At 42.1% G+C, this 22,331-nt stretch overlaps 1 protein-coding gene across 4 annotated transcripts in view; it reads right to left on the bottom strand.

Annotated features, from left to right (window-relative positions):
- Positions 1-22,331, bottom strand: part of tp73 (tumor protein p73) — a 363,488-nt gene that overhangs the window by 233,973 nt on the left and 107,184 nt on the right. For 2 of the 4 annotated variants that reach the window (XM_055659704.1, XM_055659708.1), the window contains exon 1: positions 21,377-21,825. The exons of 1 other annotated variant lie outside the window; for it this stretch is intronic. The gene's annotated coding sequence lies outside the window, so the exon portion shown is untranslated. Of the gene's footprint in view, positions 1-11,927; positions 12,135-21,376; positions 21,826-22,331 lie in introns of those variants that run through there. One more of the 4 variants, XM_055659707.1, reaches the window with a different exon arrangement.

Here is a 22,331-nt window from a genome sequence, read left to right as displayed (position 1 = left end):
ATTTGACAAATCTATTGAGATTGTAATAAGCAGAACATCTAAGGGGGAAATTGATAAATTTAAGCTTCCATTAGACACCACACAAAAGAATATTTCATAAAAGTAGGATGCACAGATAAAACATGATAAAATAGACCAAAGTTAGCATGGTTTTGCCTGATAAATCTGTTGGAATTCTCTGAGGAACAAATAAGCAGGATAGAAAAAGGTGAGTCAGTGGATGTTGTTTACTTAGATTTTCGGAAGGCCTTTGATAAGGTAAGGTTGCTAAACAAGATTAGTGTTATGGTATTAGTGGCCACTTACTAGCATGGATGGTTGGCTGGTTACAGAGGCAAAGTGGAAATAAAGGGGATCTTTCCCGGTTGGCTGCCAGTGACTAGTGTTGTTTCGTAGGGGTCGGTGTAGAGTCCACTACTTTTCACGTTATATATTCATGATCTGGATGATACAATTGATGGCTTTGTGGCTATGTTTGCAGGTGATACAATGATAGGCAGGTAGTGTTGAGGAGGCAGGGAGTTTGCAGAAGGACCTGGACAGGTTGGGAGAGTGGGCAAAGTGTCCAATGGAACACAGCATAGCAAAGTGTATGGTAATGCACTTTGGTAGAAGGAATAAAGGCGAAGACCATTTTTTAAATCGGGAGAGGATTTAGAAATTGGTGGTGCAGGGAGTTGGGAATGCTACTGCAGGATTCCAAAAGGATAATTTGCAGGTTGAGTTGGTAGTAGGGAATGCAATGTCAGCATTCATTTTGAGAGGCCGAGAATATTAAAGCAAGGGTACCATGCTGAGGCTTTATAAGGCACTGGTCAGGCCACATTTGGAATATTATGAGCTGTTTTAGGCCCCATTTCTGAGGAAGGATGTGTTGCTGTTGCAGAGGGTTCAGAAGAGGATTACAAGAATGTTCCATGGGATGATTGGCTTAACGTATGAGGAGCAATTGAAATCTCTGGACCTGTACTTGCTGGAGTTTAGAAGGATGAGGGGGATCTCATTGAAACCTACCAAATAATGAAAGGCTAAGATAATGTGAATGTGGAGAGAATCGATCCAGTAGTGGGAGAGTCCCAGACCAGAAGGCATAGCATCAGATTAAATGGATATACCTTTAAAATGGAGATGAGGAGGAATTTCTTTAGCCAGAGGGTGGTGAATCTGTGGAATTCATTACCACACATGAGTGGAAGCCAAGTCGCCGAGTATTTTTAAAACAGAGATTGATAGGTTCTTGATAAGTAAGGGTGTTAAACATTACAGGGAGAAGGCAGAAGGATGGAGTTGAGAGGGTCCAGTAGATTTGCCATGATCAAATGGCAGAGCAGACTTGATGGCCCTAATTCTGCCCCTACGTCTTATGGCCTTTGTTCAAGTAGATATTAACATAGTGGATATGTGCCCTCCAGAATTTAAAAACGTGTGAAGTAGGTTTTGAGACGGTTGAAGCAGGGACGTTGTTTCTCAATGGTGGGAGATCTGGAACTGTTTCGAAATAAGGCCAGCCTTTCAGATCTAAGAAAAGGAGCAATTTCTCAACCAGAGAGAGGCTAGATACTCATTCATTGATTATGCTTAAGAAAGAGATGAATTAATTTTTGTGAGTAAAACATCATGGAATATGGAGTTAGTGCAGAAAAGTCATGTCGAGAGAAAGGATCAGCTGTGATCTTATTGAATGGCAAAACAGATATAAAGGATGAATAACCACCGTTGTTTCGATTTCCAAAGTTCATAATGTTCTGAGCACATAGTCCATGAAGATACTTCAGTGTCGAGGAAGTACAAGAACTATCATAAAGTATCAGAATCAGAATCAGAATCATTTGAACCTAAGTTCAAACGAAATTAAGTTTCTGCAGTCATACAAACATGAAAAAAACCTAGACACACAATTAACACAATTTACATAATAATAATAATAATAATGCATTTTATTTGCTGGCGCCTTTCTGGACACCCAAGGACACCTTACAAAAGTTAACAGAAGAGAAAAAAAAACATATAGTCGGAGAAAAATAAATAATAAGGACATCATCAATACACAAATTAAAGCTAGAAATCGTTCCAAAGACACAAAATCAAAAAATCAAAAAACACAATGTGAAGAGGTAGCAGCGGCAGCTTAAGCGCGCCAGCATCCTCTCTCCCTTCCAACAGCCATCTTGGACACAGACTAACATGTTAACTTACACACAGAAAAATCATCCCCCCACAGTGGTTACCACTGTGGGGAAGGCACAAAGTCCAGTCCCCATCCCAAGTTCACCCTAAGTCAGGCCTATTGAGGCCACCGCTATTGCCTCTACGGAGGCCCGATGTTCCTGGCCGTTCTGGCCGGGTGGTGTTGCCCCTGCGTCGGGAGAGTCCTCACAGCGGCTGGGCCACCTGGAACGGCCGCTTCCTAGCAGGGGATTGTCGGCTTCCGAAGCCGACAAGGCCGGGCTCCCGATGTTAAGGTCGGCGCCGCCCGCTCCGCTCCGCAGACCCGCAGCCCGGAGGCGTTGATCTCGGCGGTCACATCTCACCGGAGCTCCAGCGCGTCGATCCAGCGCGGCGACACAGGCAAGGCATCACCCGCTCCGCTCCGCGATAGCGCTCCAGCGCTGTGCCGCCACCGAAGCCGAGGTGCTGGGCGGTCCCCGCCAGGAAACGGCGCTCCACGCCCGCTGGTAGGCCACAAGCATGGGTCGACGGGCAGCCCAGAGCAAAAGCTGCCTCATCGACCAGGTAGGGACCTAGAAGTATAATTACCTCCTTCCCCCCACAGTAAGAAGTCCATTTCTCCAACAAACAAAGACTTACTAAAAACTTTTTTAAAAATGAATTAAACGGACGGCTGCTGGTTAGCAACCGTTCCCCAAGATGGCTCCTCCTCCTCCTGAACATCCATCACAGTGAATCTCCAAACCCCTCCTCACTGTGATGGAAGGCAAAGTCATGTCTCACCCCTGTTGTTTATTCTTCTCCTAATAAAGCCCCCGGCGGGCGATGGTAAGTCCCGTGGCCGTTAAGGCTGCGCCAGGCGATGCAAGGCCCCGCTCCGGGTCGATTTGAGCCCACGATCCGGGCGGGAGAAGTTGCGGTTGCGGGAGCTCTGAAAAGCAGTCTCCCACCAGGGACCCGCGAGTTCCCGATGTCACCATATTTCCAGATCAGAGAATAAATATGGCATCCCTTATGTATAGGAAGGAACTACAGATGCTGGTTTACACTGAAGATAGGCACAACTTAGCTGGTCAGCCAGCATCTCTGGAGAAAAGGAATTGATAATGTTTCGGGTCAGACCTTTCTTCAGTCAATCTGAAGCATTCTGACCTGAAACATCACTTATTCCTTTTCTCCAGAGATGCTGCCTCACCCATTGAGTTACTGCAGCATTTAAGTTAGGTCTTTATTCTTTGGAGCGCAGAAGGTTAAGGGGGGATTTGATAGAGGTCTTTAAAATGATGATAGGGATAGACAGAGTTGACGTGGATAAGGTTTTCCCATTGAGAGTAGGGAAGATTCAAACAAGAGGACATGACTTGAGAATTAAGGGACAGAAGTTTAGGGGTAACATGAGGGGGAACTTCTTTATTCAGAGAGTGGTAGCTGTGTGGAATGAGCTTCCAATGGAGGCAGGTTCAATTTTATCATTTAAAAAAAAATTGGATACGTATATGGATGGGAAAGGAATGGAGGGTTATGGTCATGAGTGCAGGTAGATGGGACTAGGGGAAATAAGTGAAGCGCCGAGATGGTCTGTTTCCGTGCTGTAATCGTTATATGGTTATTATATGTTTATAAGTGTATCCAACCTCTTCTTGTAGCTGAAATCCTCTAACCCAAGCAGCAATCTGGTAAACTTCCTCTGCACCCTTTCCAAAGCCTTCACACCATTCCTGTAATGGGGCAACCAGAACTGCATGCAATACTCCAAATGCAGCCTAAACAAAGTCCTATGACCCCATGACTAATACACACCATGCTCCAGCAATGAAGGCAAGCAGACCATACGCATTCTATTCCACCCTCTCTACTTGTGCTGCCGCATTCAGTCAACTATGAACTTGGACTCCAAGATCCGTCCATACATCAATGTTGTATTAACCGTATACATTCTACTTACATTCAACCCGCCAAAGTGCAACACCACCGCTGATGGTTAAACACCATCTGCTATCTCTCTGCCAATTTCTGCAGCTGATCTATATCCCTCAGTATCTTCTGACAGCCTTCCTCCTTTTCTGTAACTCTTCCAATTTTGGTGTTATCAGCAAACTTACTCACCAAACCAACTACATTTATGCCTAGGTCATTGTAATCTACCTTGTCCCTTCCCCAACATCCAGACCTGTCACAATTCAAAACAATCTTAAAACGTATTCAGTTATGATCGCTGTCTCCAAAATGCTCTTCTACCATAACACCCAATACCTGGCCAGGCTCATTTCTCAATACAAGACCCAATATGTGGTCCTTCCTCTAATCGGACTATCCACGTATTTATTGTTTAAGGAAACTTACGTATCCACAGTCAAAATTTTCTCACAGAAACAGAAAGACGGGAAGTCATAATCTAAATAAAAATAAAAATGTTTGATCATCTGATTCTAATGTGGAAAGGGTTGTTTACGAAAAGAGAGTTTAGAGGTACTCATTATTTTCACATTACAATGACCAAGGAATGTACAGGGTACAGTCGGGTATGATTATTTTTTTATTCATATCCAAAGTGTAGGAGGCATTTGAAACCCAGTATTTATTGATTTAAGATAGAGATCCAAAGTAATGACAATGAAAAAAAAGAAAATAATTTCAAGTTAGGATAATGTGTGAATTGAATGCAAACTCTCTCAAATATCTACTGCCCTTTCCTTCTAGTCTAGGGTTCTACAATATACATTGAAAAGGCCCTGATAAATTGTTGCAGTACGTATCTATTTCTAAAGAAACAGGGAGGTCACAAGTCTTTAGAATTCTCTACCGCTGTGAAGGTGGAGTCTTGAAATAGATTCTAGACAGAGTTTTTCAGATATTTGAACCAGAAGGTGTTAAGGGTGGCAAGATTGCAGTAAAGTGTTCATGAAGCCAAGATTGGATTAACCATGACCGATCGTATTGAGCAGGGAAGCAAACTTGAGAGGCCAGTTGGTCTCCTTTTCCTCCTCTTCTGTTGGTATTTTATCAAAAAAAGAGCTGAAAACAGCAGGGACTGCAAACTATATGCAGAGGATGTTGAGCCCGATGGTTGATAAGAAACAGATGAACATAAACTGAAATTAAGTCATTAACCTGACAACGTCAACCATACAGTTTTCTTGTTTCCCTCGAATATCACAGTTCAATTAATTCCCAAAGCCAAAGTAATCCTGTGAACTCTGTTGACTAAATGATTCGGTCTAAAGAAGCGTCTCGACCTGAAACGTCACATATTTCTTCACTCCAAAGATGCTGCCTCACCCGCTGAGTTATGTCTACCTTGGACATAAACATAGATGGGTTGGTTAGTAAGGATGCTGGGGCCACAGACTGTGAGGAAGGCAGTCCAAGTATACAGCAGAATACAGATCAGCTACTGAAATGAATGGAGAAACGGCACATAGGGTTCTATCAGAGCAGGTATGAGGTGTTACACTTTGGGAGGGCAAATGTAAGCGGAAAATATACAATTACTGGCATGACCCTTCCCAGCATTGTTGTACAGAGGGATCTGGGAGTTCAAGTGACAAAACAATAAATGGAGTCATAAATAAGCATATAGTATACTTGCATTCATGGGTTGGTCATTGAGTATAAGAATCAGGAAGTCATGATGCAGCCTTAAAGGCCTTTGGTTGGGCCGCATTTCAAGTATTGCTGCATTTCCTGTTGTTAGTTTACAGGAAGGATCTGGAGGCTTTGAAAAAGGTGCAGAGGTAGTTTACCAGAATTATGCCAGGATTAGGGGGTATTAGCTGCAGGGAGAGGTTGGACAGACTTGGATTTCTCTGGAACATTGGAGGTTGCGGGGAAACCTGATAAAAGTATATACACTTATGAGAGTAGTAGATCATAAGATCATGTGATAGGATAAGATACAATGATACAACTTATTTGTTGTCATTTGAACCTCATTGAGGTTCAAACAAAATTTAGTTTCTGTAGTCATACAACAAGAAAAAGAACCAAGACACAACATAATTTGCACAAACATCCATCACAGCAAATCTCCTCCTCACTGTGATGGAAGGCAAAGTCTTATCTCTCCCCTGCACTCCCCATTCTCCTCCCGATGTCAAAGTCAAAGCCGCCGGCGTAAATAAGTCCCGAGACCATTAAAGCCACGCCGGACGATGCAAGGCCGCACTCCAGGTGATTTTCAACCCCGCAACTTGGGCGGGAGAAGTTGCCGTTGCGGCAGCTCCAAAAAGCGGTCTCCCACTAGGGACCCGCGAGCTCCTGATGTCACCGTCCACCGGGCCGGCAGCTGGAGCATCCGAATCTCTGGGGTTGGGCCGCAGCAGCGCGCCACCACAGCTCCTCCTGCTCCGAACTCGGCCAGCTCCGCGGGTGGTGAGTAGTCCGCAGCTCCGTGACTGGAGCCCCAGGTCGTTCCGGTTGGAGGCCGCTCCATGGTGTTAGGCCCCAGCCACAACGGAGACCCGACAGAGAAAAGGTTGGGTCCTCCGTACAGGGAAAAGAGTTTAAAAGTTTCCCCACCCCCCCCACCCCCCGCGCCCCCCACACATACCCAGCTAAAGAAAAACACTACAACTACACTCAAACGAGACAAGAAAATAAAAAAAGACAGACGGACTGCAGAGGCTGCTGTGACGTGGGTCGCACCGCCCATTTGGGTGCAGAATTAGGCAATTCAGTCCATCGTCCACTCTGCTATTCAATCATGGCTGATCTATCTCTCCCCCCTAACTCAATTCCCCTGCCTTCTCCCCATAACCTCTGACACCTGTACTAAACAGGAATCAATCTAGGTCTGCCTTCACTGAGTTGGCCTCCACAGCCTTCTGTGGCAAAGAATTTCACAGATTCACCTCCAACCAAAATAATTCCTCCTCATCTCCTTTGCTAAAAGAACGTCCTTTAATTCTGAGGCTAGGACCTCTAGTCTTAGACTCTCCAACTATTGGAAATATACACTCTATCCAAACCTTTCACTATTCTGTACGTTTCAATGAGGCCCCCCTCATTCTTCTAAACTCCAACAAATACAGGCCCAGTGCCAAGGACTCTGCAGAGGGACTGGAACAGGTTGGAAGAGTGGGATAAAAAGTGGCAGATGGAATATAGCTTAGTAAAGTGTGGAGTCATGCATTTTGGTAGTAGGAATAAAGGTGTAGACTATTTTCTAAATGGGGAGAGAATACAGAAATTGGAGGTGCACAAGTACTTGGGAGTGCTGGTGCAGGATTTCCAAAAAGTTAATTTTCAAGTTCAATCGGTAGTTAGGAAGGCAAATGCAATGTATTTATTTCAAAAGGGCTACAATATAAAAAAAGTGATGTAAGCTAAGGCTTTCTAAGGCATTGGTCAAATGGTATTTGGAGTATTGTGAGCAGTTTTGGGCCCATATGTGAGGAAGGATGTGCTGCATTGGAGAGGAACTAGAGGAGGTTTACAAGAATGATCCCAGAATGATTTGTACAAATATCATCATGTGATCTTTTACAAATAGCTGTCAGAAGAGATGGTTTCAACGGAAGGACGCATCCATAAAACAGCAGCCCTAACAATGAACCACTCCCTCAGCACTAATCATGAATCAACATTGGGAATCTCTCAGGACCAACTAACTCAGCATTGACCAAGAAGCATTCCTGGGATCGTCTCTTCTGCCATGTTTTCCAAATGACACAATCTCACATTTCACAGCATCCAATTCCATTTGCAAATAGCCCCCAAAAATGTCAGATGAATTTGTTGCACGGCTCATGTATTGTATATATTTATTACCTGAATAAAGTCTATATTGAAATTAAAAATATATATATATATATATATTTGTTTAGTTGCAAATCTATCGGCATATTAGCTTTGCTCTTTCACAAGTGGTTTCCTGTACACCTTGAGCATAATCTGCAAATAATTTAATCGTGGTAAAGTTCTTATTCATTCTTTCTTCGAGGATGCTGCAGATTGATTACCCTGCTGGAACCTCACGTGAACTAATATTTTTTGCTGCAGTTTACTATTTTCTTGGATTTTTTCATAACGAAGAATAGTAGATCCGAGATGATTTTTAAAAGACCCCAAAATATAGGTGTTAAAAAAATCTCTCCTTCCATGGAAATGTACAATTTCCCATTATAGAATCTTTCCATTGGTATTGTACCCAATAGACTAACTAGGCTACTGACAACTCTTCATCAGGCAAGTACTTCTTCATACTATGGTCTGATTATGCCATTCACCACTTGGCACACAGAGAATTTATCATTTGTCAGCACCAGCTAAAACTCTTCATTTGATCATGTGGGAGAACTAAGCCTCAACTCAATTCCATCCTTGCCCAATGCTTTTGAACAAATATACGTTTTCAAGTGAATGATTTTTACTCGGGCTCTGGGTGAAGTGGAATAAAACGGCTACCCCATAGTTAACTCAGCACGGCACTAGAGAGAGAACTCAGGATATTCTAATCTCCTTAGCTCCTTCCTGCATTCTGTAATGGTTTTTGATCGCTTTGAAAAATGGGTTAATGTGGAAATGGGGTTATGTAGAGCAAGTATGGGTTTGTTGAAGATATCATGTCAAACCAACCTGACTGTCTTTTTTGAGAACATAGAACAGCACAGCACAGGAACGGGCCTTTCAGCCTTAAATGTTGTGGCAAACATGATGCTGAGTAAACTGATTCTCATCTGCTCGTACATGAACCCTACTCCTCCATTCCCTGCAGTTCCATGTGCCTATCTAAACGTCTTTTAAACAACACTATTGTATCTGCCTGCACCACCACCCATGACAATGTGTTCCAGGCTCCCCAGCACTCTCTGCATGTCTCCATTAAACGTTTCCCTTCTCACCTGTGCTCTCCTGTGATGGGCATTTCCATTGTGCGAAAAAGGGTTTGACTGTCCACCCTATCTATGCTTCTCATAATTTAATATATTTCTATCAAGTTCCCCCTCAATCTCTGACATTCCAGAGAAAACAATCCAAGTTTAGCTAATCTCTGCCTGTAGCTGAAACCCTCCATTCTGGTAAACCTCCTCTGTGCCCACTCCCAAGTCTCCACATCTTTCCTAGAATGGAGCAACCAGAACTGGAATCAGAGGTTATGCAGAAAAGGCAGGAGAATGGGGTTGAGAGAAAAAGATAGATCAGCCATGATTGAATGGTGGAGCAGACTTGATGGGCCGAATGGCCTACGTCTGCTCCTATAACTTATGAACTGTGCATAATACACCAAAAACTGCGTAACGAAAGTTTAGGCAACTAACCCCCCCCCCCCCCCCCCCCCCCCCCCCCCCATCCCTCCCCTCCACCCATCTCTTCTCTGTATCCCACCCGGACTTGCGCCCATTTCTCCCATCTACACCTACATCCCTTCTGACTTCACGATTCGCACTCTTCAATCCTTATCTCACATATCATTTTATTGCTAATCTTTGCTCAAATATCTGCCCATCCCCTCCCCTCCCCTGTATCTACCCATGACTGGCCAAGCTTTCTCCTGGCCCCACTCGTCCCCTCCTCCTCCTGAATGGGGGGCAAGCAGATAACAACTGGCATCATGTCCAGCACAGACCTACAGTATTCTTGTGCTGCATTGTTCTATGTTCCAAGTACTGGATATGAGGGAAACAAACATTCTTAAAAATGTATTAACCCCAGTGTATGAGGATGCCCCTCTCAAAATAACAGTGTATTATAGGCACTTTTTCAAACACAAAAACTGCCGGTTTCCTTTAACCAAATTGCCCTGCTTTTCCAGAGGAGAATCCCAATGAAGCACTTCCATGAATGAATAAACCCAGATATGATTGAACTTGTGCAGACTTTGATCAGGTCAAAGTTACAGTAACATAATCCATAGGGTCAAAAAGCACATTAAGCCAAACAACATAACATTGCGTTTACAAAACAGTTTGTTCACAGTAATAAATCTGCTGGTTAATATTTATTGGAAATAATATGAATTTAACTCAGATTATTCTTTGTTCTAAAACTAATCCACCAGATACAAAGCTGTTTTCACCATGTCACTGGATAGAACACTCCATTTCAAACAGTTTATTTGGAGACTGAATGAGGCAGACTGATTTTAACACTAGTATCTGCATAGCTCCAGTGAAGGATCTAAATAAATGCTAGAGGGAATCAGTGTTCTCACTGGTCACAAGAATAGCGTGAACCATATCATCCTAAGGGTTTATATTTATTCATGGATATATCGACTTACTAACACGAACATCTATTGGTGTAGATTAATTAGACACCTATGATATAACAAATGTTTTCTATTTTACTGCTGGAATCAGTTGCAAGTTAGGGAACAGGAATCTGTCAGTATTTACAGAGCTGTTATAAACAGAGCCATACAGCACGGAAACAGACCCTTCGGCCCAACTTGCCAATGACAACCAAGATGCTGCATCTATGCTAGTCCCACTTACCCGCATTTTGCACATATTCCTCTAAACCTTTCTTTCCCCGGCACCTGTCCAAATGTCTTTTCAATGTTGTTATAGTATCATGATTTTATAATACTGTGTTAAAACCCTCCCAAATACAACCTTAAACCTGCCTCTGACCATCTTTCCTGGTCTCAATCTTTAATGTTTGTCTGATTTCAACTACGAAGTGATATGGAAGATTTGGTTTGTTAAGAGAAAGTTGTTGAAAGTCTAAGAATAATTAAAGTTAAAAACAGAGAGTATTGGAAGCACTCAAGAGGTCAGATAGCATATATGGACGGGCTGCTGCCTCACAGCACCAGAGACCCTAATTCCATCCTCATCTCAAGTGCTGCCTGTGTGGAGTTTGCATATTTTGCCAGTGATTGTGTGAATTTATTCCAGGTGCTGCAGTTTACTCCACATCCCAAAGACATACAGATTTGTCGGTTAATTGACCTCTGTAAATTGCCCCTTGTGTGTAGGGAGTGGATGTGAAAGTGGTATAACATAAAACTAGTGGGCCGAAGAGCCCGTTTCCATCAATGGAATGCGAATTAGTATACATTGCATGCTCAAGCCTCTTCATAAACACTGAGAAAGACAAAGTTGTTATTTATCCAGCCACCTGAGGATATCAGTCAAGACTGCTCCCACCAGGAGGGACCACTGGAGTTTCAAACCCTTCTGGCTATGAAGCAAGTGTGGGGATTTTTGAAAATTACACTGATGTTCTTTACAGTGTCACTTTCTGATTGAATATTGTATCTGTTATAATTCACTTAATGCGAGCAATCTTACATCTAGACGGGAATTGGTTTGTCTTCAGTGGAACATGTGAAAGATTCTCTATCTCCCAATCTAGAAAACTAATTTTAATATCCTTGCTTCATAATGCCCAAGGAGCACAGTTATAAAGGATAGTAAAACACCAGAGATAGTGAGGCAGGTGTTACTGCACTAAATTTGTGACTTGTCCCAATTTAACAAATGGATTTGGTTAACATGGCATATGTCTCAGAGATGCAACAGCTTAATCCGAATGGAAATTATAAGGCATGTGATGAATTCCAAAAATCAATGTAATTTTAAAACATAATCATGTGTTGATATACCGAGTTGTCTTCATCAGGCAACAACTGCCACTAATAAACCTGTTCGGGACCAGGTATGGAGGAGGGCCAAGAAAAGAAGAAACAAATTACCTTGGGGCCCAGTGAAATGTACCTGACTTTCCCCAAGCCCCAGAATAAGGCTGTGAGCCATTCCTGGAGGATATCTCCTATAATAATCACAGCTCTTCACCCAGCCTTGTATACTCACAAAACTACGCACAGTGCTGGAGTAACTCAGCAGGTCAGGCAGCATCTCTGCAGAACATGGATAGGTGATGTTTCGGGTTGTGACCCTTCTTCAGATTGTTATGTGATTTTCCTCTTGCTCACGAGGTAGAGTTGTAATATAAGATTGAGGCATCTCCTGTAAAGAGAAGTGCCATGCAAGGATATCCAATATAAAGAGTCTCTGTTCAATATTGTAAAAGCTTATTGGACAATCATAATTCTAATGCTCATGGCTATTTTGACCATGTGAGGTTCTGAACCGAATTGCAGTAATGCAACAGGAAAGAATAAGTATTCTATTGAGAGTAGGGAAGATTCAAACAAGAGGACATGATTTGAGAATTAAGGGACAAAAGTTTAGGGGTAACATGAGGGGGAACTTCTTTACTCAGAGAGTGGTAGCTGTGTGGAATGAGCTTCCAGTGGAAATGGTGGAGGCAGGTTCGATTTTATCATTTAAAAATAAATTGGACAGGTATATGGACGGGAAAGGAATGGAGGGTTATGGTCTGAGTGCAGGTAGATGGGACTAGGTGAGAGTAAGTGTTCGGCGCGGACTAGAAGGGCCGAGATGGCCCGTTTCCGTGCTGTAATTGTTATATGGTTGTTATATGGTTATTTAGAACAGAGGCCAAATGTGTCTCCCCAGGTTGGGCAAATATATAGGAATATTTGAACACCTCTTGGCAATTTAGTCACATGTACAACATGGCAACAAGCAAATAGAACAACTTAATGAGAAATCTCCATCTAGTTCTTTGTCGAGTGATCCAGCATGATCTTCAGAGAGCAAGCTATCTGCAGAGTTGTGTCGAACTTTATGAGAAGAAATAAAATGGGAATGCAAAACCTTATAGATAGGTTGCCACGATAGGCAACTGAGGTTGTTTACAGTGCCTTTCTATGAATAAGAATTTACATTCTCCAGTGGTTAGTTAGCATCACACTATAACTATGTCTAGACCTCATAAACCTCTACTGCATGTTCTAACAAACCTCACAGTGGTATGATCAAATACAATTTGACACAATCCACTGAAGGATTTACCTGCTTATCCATGGCTAAAATTTAGTTGAGGTTGTGTGCTGATTACTACAAATGAAGTAGCTCAGTAATAATATACAGATGCTGCTTGAATAAGTTACTGGGAGGATCAATTCTTCATATTTGCATTTGACTTCTGTATTACACTATGCAATAAGATCACCCCCCTCTCCACCCATACAGGCTATTAACTCAGTCTCTCCTCAAGGCAGAGCAGAGTGGATTAACACAGTGAAGTGACCACCTTTTAGGCTGCAAGTTTCACATTGCTTCTCCATTTACAACATATTGAGAACTTTTGCTAATGCACAATTAATGCTTTTAATACCTTTCAAAGATACCACTCGCCGTAGCACTGGGGATGTGTGACATCAGCAGTAAAGAAGTGAATGCAGGGTACTCAATGCCTTTCTTTGCATTAAAGTCTCACAGGCTTAAATGCTGTTCGCTGTTTATCTTACTGCAATTTCAAGTGATGATATATTGTGCAAGTAATCCCCAACATTTGTAAATAATGGGCTGGATTGTGCTTAACCTGTGCCTTGTAATCTCTTGGTGGCATTCATCTTTAGAGCACTAGAGAGCCAATCAAGCTTGAAGCTATGCGATTGTTGCTTTCTCAAGAAGTGGAGCAGTCCAAGATCTGGCGTGGACCTAAGCAGCAGAACCCAAGGCTTCTCCCTTCTTGGTCGTGATAGCTTGTGCTTTCAAAGGCCTTTCAAAATGCTTCCAAAGACATCGAACCAATTCAAAAAGATCAAGTAATTTAAATTATATGATTCCAAATATTTTTGAAATTATTTGGAAACCTTGCTGATTTATATAAAAGCATTAATATTAATTAATAAAGAAGCAGCAAAGCTCTTTCATTTTCAGTCGCCCCATTTCAATGAATGAGACTGCTCTAAATGACTGCTGTAAAGTTGTGTGGCTAGTTACAAGGCGTGACTGGTCCCACAGTCAGGACCATTTATGTTCTGCCCCTGGATTAATTGCTGAGTTGAACTACGTAACGGAAGCTGAACTGCATTAGGCATTCCATACTTCGACCTGTAGTGTGCAAACCTGTAAGGAATATATCGCCAGTGGTCCTCTTGTGCACCTCTGCACAAGATGAAGTGTGTTTTAATTTTTGAGTTGTATACAAGAGCAGGTAGCAGCAAGAGTCCAGGATGTACCAGAAAATGAAATGAGGTCAGCGATAAGCTTGGACGCACACTAATTCACATTACTACTCCTTTGATTTGAAGGAAGTGAGTGGAGTATATGACGTACTGTTCTATTGCTTTAGTTATCTGTCTCCATCCTGATCTCGCTTTCACCTATTCTTCTCTGACTCTTCACCTCCTTTCTCCGCCTCTCTACCCATTCTCTGGGATGGGTTAATGATCACCATTCACTGTAAGACTAGAGACCCTTACCACTACCTTGCAAAATGTTATCTCACTCTGCTTCCTGTTGGAACTCTATTTCATTTCTCAGTTTTCAGGTCAAGACCCTTCTTCAGGCTGGTTAGGTTCCTGAAGTCTGAAGAAGGGTCTCGACCCGTAATGTCACCCATTCCTTCTCTCCAGAGATGCTGCCTGTACCGCTGAGTTTCTCCAGCTTTTTGTGTCTATCGCGGTTTAAACCAGCATCTGCAGTTCCTTCTTACACACTTACTCCATTTTCATAGCATCTTTTCATGCATTTGCAGGAATTGTAACACCTGTCCTTTGATCTCCATTCCTGTAGCAGAGAGACTCGAACATCTTTAAAACAACAATTTATTCTTACTTCTTCCCATTCAGCAGGTTGTATGCATTGCTCACAATATGGTCCACAGACCACAACATGGCCATCTCTACACTGGGGAAACTAAACATAGATTTGGTGATCTCTTTGCAGAAATCTTCATTTGCATCTGTAATCATTTTAAGTCTTCACCCCACTCCCACTGTGACCTCTTGGTATTTGGTGTCTGGCACTGTTCCAGTGAAGCTCAATGACAGCTAAAAGAAATGAAACTTATTTTCCAAGTTGGCACATTACAGTTATCAAAGCTCGACGTCAAATTCAACTAACTCATGTTTCCAACCATTCCAGTCTTTTATTTATACACCAACACAATATCTTCAGCATCTTCTTGCTGCCCATGGCACCACCACTGCTTTGTCGTTCAATGTCTCTTTATCTCCCATCTACCTCACTGGAAACCAATGAACTATCTTTAATCGGGCTTTATCTTGCTCTAAAGATTGTGAACTTTATCTGTTATATGTGCACTGTGGAAGGCTTGATTGTAATCATGTATCGTCCTTTTTGACAGGATAGTATGCAAACAAAAGCTATACACTGTACCTCGGTACACGTGACACCAATAAACTAAACTAAACCTTGTCGCATTTCTAACTTATCAGTTCTGATAAAAATAATCATTGATCTGAAGTGTTAATTCTGTTTCTCTCTACTAATGTAACTTGACCAGCTGAGCATTTCCAGCATTTTTTTTGGTGTTTATTTCACATTTATCTACATTTTAAATCAATTATGTTGTACTGTGGATGTACTGTAGTCATAAAAACAAAAACAAACCTGGTGCAGAAGGAGTTATTAAATCATTCCACTGTCCCAAGCAACTTGCCTCGTTCTGTCACATAGAGCAACATCACAAACCACAATACAGAGCATTGCTGACAGAGCTCTCCATTGCTGTTACCCACACTCACAGCAGGGTAGAAAATGCATGTGGGTGTTAATTAACTCGCGCCAGACAGCTGAAACAGGGTTAAGGTTAGCAGCCCCTTTTCCAACTTGCAGCAGTACTGCACAATGACGATGCCACACAGGGTGGCATGATGGCTCAGGTGGCTTCTGTAAATTGTCCCAAGTGTGTAGGAAAGAACTGGTGTAGGGATGATCTTTTGTCGGCACAGATTCAGTGGGCCAAAGGGCCTGTTTCCATGCTGTATCCCTGAACTAAACTAAACATTGTATGGACTGTGTGCATTAGATTATGTAACCTAGGTCCAACAATGAAATATATGGTAGATATCCCTTTATGATTATGCTAGCAATATTTGAAATCTTCAAAATCAAATTCGGCGTCGCCTATTCATTGCATAACCCTTTCAGCTTGTCTTTTTCAAACAATTTTTAAATGAGCTCCATTGCATCTTAACGAGGAAAAGATTTGGAATGTTGCCGAATAAAGTTGTTACCAATACAAGAGATTGATTTACACAACTTGAAAGAAAGTTTGGTAAAATGGCACAGTTTTTTTTATGTGCAAATTATGCCAGCATTTCCATGCAAATACATCTGTGGGGATGATATCAGTAACAGTGACACTCTGCAAAACTTACTGTTGAAATGGTATCATATTTGATTAGGATTTGATTAGGATAATCCAACATCACTGGTGTACTGCTTCTAAGCAGTGTTCCACTGTCTTGCATTGCCCCTCAGCTATCAGACCACTAAACTCAACTCAAACAAAAATCTGAACTTTAATAGCCTACTGCACTTTATCTGCTTATTTGTGTGTGTGTGTATATATATATATATATATATATATATATATATATATATATTCAATGGTATATGGACACACTGATCTGTTCTGTATTTATTTATGCCTACAATATTCTGTTGTGCTGAAGCAAAGCAAGAATTTCATTCTCCTATCTGGGACACATGACAATAAACTTTCTTGAACTCTTGAACTTGAACTCTTCAGTCAACAAACTATGAAGTTCAACTGAAGAACTTCATAGCCTAAAGGGCCTGTCCCACTATACGAGTTTACCCAAGAGCTCTTCCGAGTTTATTAAAAAATCAAACTCGTGGTAAGTACGTAGAATGTACGTAGTGGGTACGTCGGAGCTTGGGACGTCTCTTAGCGGCTCGTAACGCTAACGGCAGGTACTCGTGAAACGCGGTAAGCTCATGAAGTTTTTTCAACAGTGTGGAGAGGGTCCACGAGAATCCCCGAGTACCTACTATTACCATAATTATCCGAGTTCGAATCAGGGGAAACTCGGGAGAACTGTTGAATTACCTCATACAGTGGGACAGGCCCTTAACAGAGAACTATAACATCTTGGCATCAATAGCAGCATTCAGGATAATGGAGATATGAGGAACTGCAGATGCTGGAATCTGGAACACAAAGTGCTGGAGTAACTCGGGCAGTATTTCAGGAGGACATACTGTAGATAGTTTTGGGTCAGGGTAGTTTTTCAGACCGAGTAGTATTTAGGGTTAACCAGTTCTGGGGTGAGAGTGTCAATGGTTTGTTGCACAAATACTGTGATCCTAACAAAGGTCAACAGTTTTGTTCCCCACAGAACCACTGGCACTTTCTCAGTATAGGCAGCAGATGTTTTTTTAACCTGGCAGAGGTGGAATTGCACTGCCACCATTGCTACCTCCAGAATCATGCCAATTGTTGAATCCAGCAACATGCATGAATTCTGCAGCGTGTGCCCGGCAGGTTGTAAACACTTTGGACGGCAATAGTAATAGGAAAATAATGGCATGTTGTAATATTAAATGCGTACGCTTTATTGCATAAGTTGCACAATAGAAAAGTGTATCAGCAAGATCCAATGTTCCTTGCACAATGCCACTTTAGAAAATGCATTTAGGGGCAAAATAATTTCAAGTCAACAATATCAAAAGAACAATTCAATTTTCAGAGTATTTTTGCCAACAATCTGTCAACCAATGAATTAGAGGTGGGGTTCAAAGTAAAATCTGTTGACTGGTAAACAAAGTCAATTTAGTAAATTAATAACAGAAAATGCTGGTGACACATAGCGGGTCAGGCAACACCTGAACAAGGGTCTTCAACCTGAAACATTAACAGTTATCCTTCCACAGATGCTGCCTGCTGAATGCTTCCTGCATTACTCAATAAGTCTGGTTAAAGAGCAGAGGAAACAAACTGGGGAAACTTCTCCCAGTAAAAGCAGGGAAATATTTCCAGAAAAAAAACTATGTGAAGAATATTTGCATAAATAAAAAGCATTAATTTGACTTTAGAAATTTCAACAAATTTCGAAATTAGTTATTTCACTTATCTGCACACATTTGCTGTAATTAGTTCAAACACACACCAACCAGGAACCAGTGAATCTACTTAAGTGACAATAGTTAGCATCCATCCATCTGCAAGAGATGATAGTGCGGTTTTGATGTCCTGTTTGAGAACGTAAATGCTTCATAGAGTTTTGACTCTTAAGGTACAGTGTGGAAACAGCCCTTCCGCCCACCGGGTCTGCAGTGACCAGCGATCACCCCATATAAAGGAGCAATTTTGGAGACATTTGGACCCGTTGCTCGGTTTATGCCATTGGACATGGCACAAAGGTTTCCACAGGTGCTTCCAGCTAAGATTTTGTCGTAAAAGTAATTCCAGTACCTGCTTGCATAATGCTTTGCTGCTCTGTGTGTGGCTGCTTTTGCAAACTTTAGGCCTTTTTGCATGTTGGTTGTACATAATTTGTGTGATGCACAGTGTTCAGCTTCAATGATGGGTGACAATTCATCTACGCTTTTGTTTTCTGAAGGCAAGTGATGCTGTGTCCATAGATGGGCATTTTCAGGGATTTCTCGGCTTTTTGGCATTCCTTGGAGGGTCTGGAGTTGAGAGCACTTGGATGAGCATTTCACCCACGTGATTGGAGATGTTGATATGAGGCTGTTCCTTTTCTGTTTGGACGTACGTACCTTACGTGGGAGTTGCTTCACCTTGCTCATGATGAGTGAGTGGTTGGTGTCGCAATGTGCACTGTGAAACGTTCAAGTGCGGACAACACAAGGCAGGTCCTTTGTTCTAGTATTGAGTAGATCGAGTTAGTGCCAGTAATCAGAGCAGGGTGACACCATGACACCTCGTGGTGGTGCTTTTCCTTGAAAATGATGTTTGTGATGCAGTGTTCATTTTGTGTACATATTTCCAGCAATCACTGTCCATTCTCATTCATCTTTCTAACACTGTGACGGCCGACACAGTTTGGCCATGATTCTCGGTTTGTGCCCACATAAGCTTTGAAATCACCGGGAAGGAATATCTTCTCTCCATTTTAGATGTACATCAGAGTTTCCTAGAATCACTCCTTGTTTTCGGCAGAGACACAAAGAGTTTGTGCAGATGCACTGATGACCTCAACGAATCCTTCTTCTGGATGAAGGCCGAGAGATGTGTGGCATTTTGTGCAGGGATCTCCAGTGACTGGAAACACCAAAGTCTCCACCGCGTTCTCTACGATCATCAGTGTTCTTGCAGTGCCAGCGGAAAGAATAGTTGGTCTTGCGGACGGACCCTGTCGGGAAGTCTGGTTTCATGGAGTGCAGCAAGATTGATGCCAACTCTGATAACCCCATTCTCCTACCGTCTCCCCATAACCTCTGACACCCACTAATCAAGAACACAGACAAGCCCAGGGTCTCCATTCCCCTCTCAACTTAATAGACTGATTCCAGAGGAACCGCATGGCTGCTTTGTCTGGGTCCTACATAGTTACAGGAGAGGCGAGAAGGTGAACGCACGAGGAATCAGCCGACCGCCTGTAGGGGCTCCAGCTCCAGTGCTTTTGGTCATCCTGAGCCTTATTCACAAGACAGTGGGGTGCTGTATGAGCCATGGCTGGGACCTGGTTGATGGATGCCAGGGCGAATGCACGCGCCTATCGGCCTACCCATTGCATCACTGGGCGACAAAGTGTCTGTGCGATCCCCATCAGGTTTTGCCCGGGACCAAACGTGATCCTCGTTATCTGTGCACCATGAGGAGCCACTGCGGGAGTTTTGATGATGCGGAGATTATGTATAATGGCTGGGGGAGGCTTGCACACTCAGCTCCCTTTTTCACAAGATTTACTAGCCGGTAGTGCCTGGATTTATGCCAGCACTCTACACACATGCATCAGTCTGTGGCCCGCACACCAACACATGGTGATGCATGTGTCTAATGCATTGCTATAAATCCAGACATGACAATACTCTACAGTAAAATAGACACAAAATGCTGGAGTAACTCAGCGGGTTTGACAGCATGTCTGGAGAGAAGAAATGGGTGCCATTTTGGAAGACTCGAAACGTCATCCATTCCTTCTCTCCCGCTGCCTGTCCCGCGGAGTTGCTCCAGCATTTTGTGTCTATCTTTGGTGTAGATCATCATCTGCAGTTCCTTCCTACACTCTACAGTAAAATGCTCTTCCTGTTATTTTGAAATACATTTATTCAATCCAGATCTTCCAAACTTTCAAAGAACAGAGAAAATTCTTCACCGGTTAATCAACTGAAATCGTCATGAAAATGTTCCTCAAATGTTCCACAATATAAAGATAATTTAAAATGTTTACGAATCCTTTGGAAGAAGCTCCATATTCTAACCAGGCATGATTAAAAGTGTGATAACACTCAATAATAATCAAGTATAAAAAAAAACAATTGGGGTTATCGGGAATTGGGGAACGGGATACTGATTGGGGATGATCAGCCATGATCACATTGAATGGCAGTGCTGGCTCGAAGGGCCGAATGGCCTACTCCTGCACCTATTGTCTATTGTCTATCATTTTGCAGTAAATAAATGATGATTGCAAAATTGGTGATAATCTTACGCCATTGATTCCAGAGTAGAAGGGGCATTTGTTTAAATCTAAAATATCAAGATTTAAATAACCTCAAACATAAATACCTCAGATCTGTCGTTTTAATTATTTAGATATATTTAGCACAATTTCATGATATTTAAACAGGGAGAAATCAAATGCTCGCAATGTGGCACAAAGAACGAGATCCACATAGTAAAGAGGTCACTCTTGGCTCGGAACCTTTCACCCTTCCATTGCTTTGAGTAATCAGACTCACACAATTCCAAAATAATTGATTGTCCTCATATCCGAGCCTGGAGATTGGGAAGTAACTGATCATTTACCCTGCAAGCCTTCATAGCTGTTTCTCATCTGTCAACTGTTCAGCCATAATCCCGAGAATGAGTGTGAACCTGGATGTATTTCCTTCTTTCAGCCATGCCAGCACGTGAGCTGAGATTGCTAATTCAGCACAGACTTTGTCTGACACTAACTTGGTATATTTGGCTGAATTGCACCCCAAGAATACACTGAGCAACTGTGTCAACGGATACACATAAAATATTTCACTACTTCAGACATTTTTGGTGCAGAACCTACTCATAAAGGGTTAATTTCTTTTCAGAACTTCAGACGTTTAAGACAAAGATCTGTGAAGTACAACAAACAGCCCAGCTCTAAGAAGTACAGACACCTCCCCCACACAAACTATTTCCAGTTTAAGACTGTCCCCTCTCAGTTTAAGAAAGAAGCACCAACTTGTTAACGTTTAAAAAGAGCTTCATTTGCTTATTACTATACCTGAGGGTTTTTTTTAACTCCACGGGGATCTGGTGAGCAGGAGTGGCCTGCTATTGTGAAACTACATTATTTACTGCAGCCCAGCATGTAGCGTCCCTGTCGCCATGGTGACGGCAAATCTGGTGCCGAGAAAGATTAGATGAAAGTGTGGCAGCGACTTTTCCATGCATGAAGACTGTTACACTGGGCGGGCACTGTAAACTTGGAAAGAAGGGCATTCACAAATAAATAAATTGCACCAGTAACAGCCAAGCCAGGTTTAAAGGGGATGTGACAATAACGCTGACAACTCAATGACGTCACTCTCTGTTGTATAAAAATAATTTATGCAGTGTAGCAGTTTTACCCAAATGTCTCACTTATTTACAGAGTAAATTACCGAATGCCCCAAGTTTGATTTCAGATTTGTTGGTGTCAGCTAGAATGTTCCAAATGACTACCCTGTCCTATAAATGCGCAAAAAAAATCTAATCTGTTTCTTATAATTCCAAGTGATATATGTGTAGACATCAGAGTATAGATTTGGCCTCATAGTAGCTCAAGTCTAGTACACATCAACCCACGAGCAGATATATAATACAACAGCAATGGGGTTGGTCAAATCCTACAAACCAAGCTCTATTCATTGATCTATACATTATCCAAAATTAACATACACTGACTTCCAAGATAAGTTTTTTTCCACACAGGAATATTATTTCTATTTGAATGCATCATTGCTATCTGCTTCCACAAGTAACATAGTTATACTTAAACCATGATACCCTGCATGGTTGGCAATGGTCTAGCAACATTTACTCTTCAGACTCATGATGTGTTTCAACTGTTCAAGATGTTACTCCTCGGAGACAAATGAAGGCCTTAAGAAAGGTAGAAATAGAGCTAACAGCACAAATTTCAAGTGAAATATGCAAGAATGGATAACCACTGCAGCAAGATTATTTGCTGCAACCAA

Source organism: Leucoraja erinacea, chromosome 30 (genome assembly GCF_028641065.1).
Source record: "Leucoraja erinacea ecotype New England chromosome 30, Leri_hhj_1, whole genome shotgun sequence".
Taxonomy (NCBI): Eukaryota; Metazoa; Chordata; class Chondrichthyes; order Rajiformes; family Rajidae; genus Leucoraja; species Leucoraja erinaceus.
The sequence above is the reverse complement of the archived record's forward strand: the minus strand, read 5'-3'. Positions and strand labels throughout refer to the sequence as shown.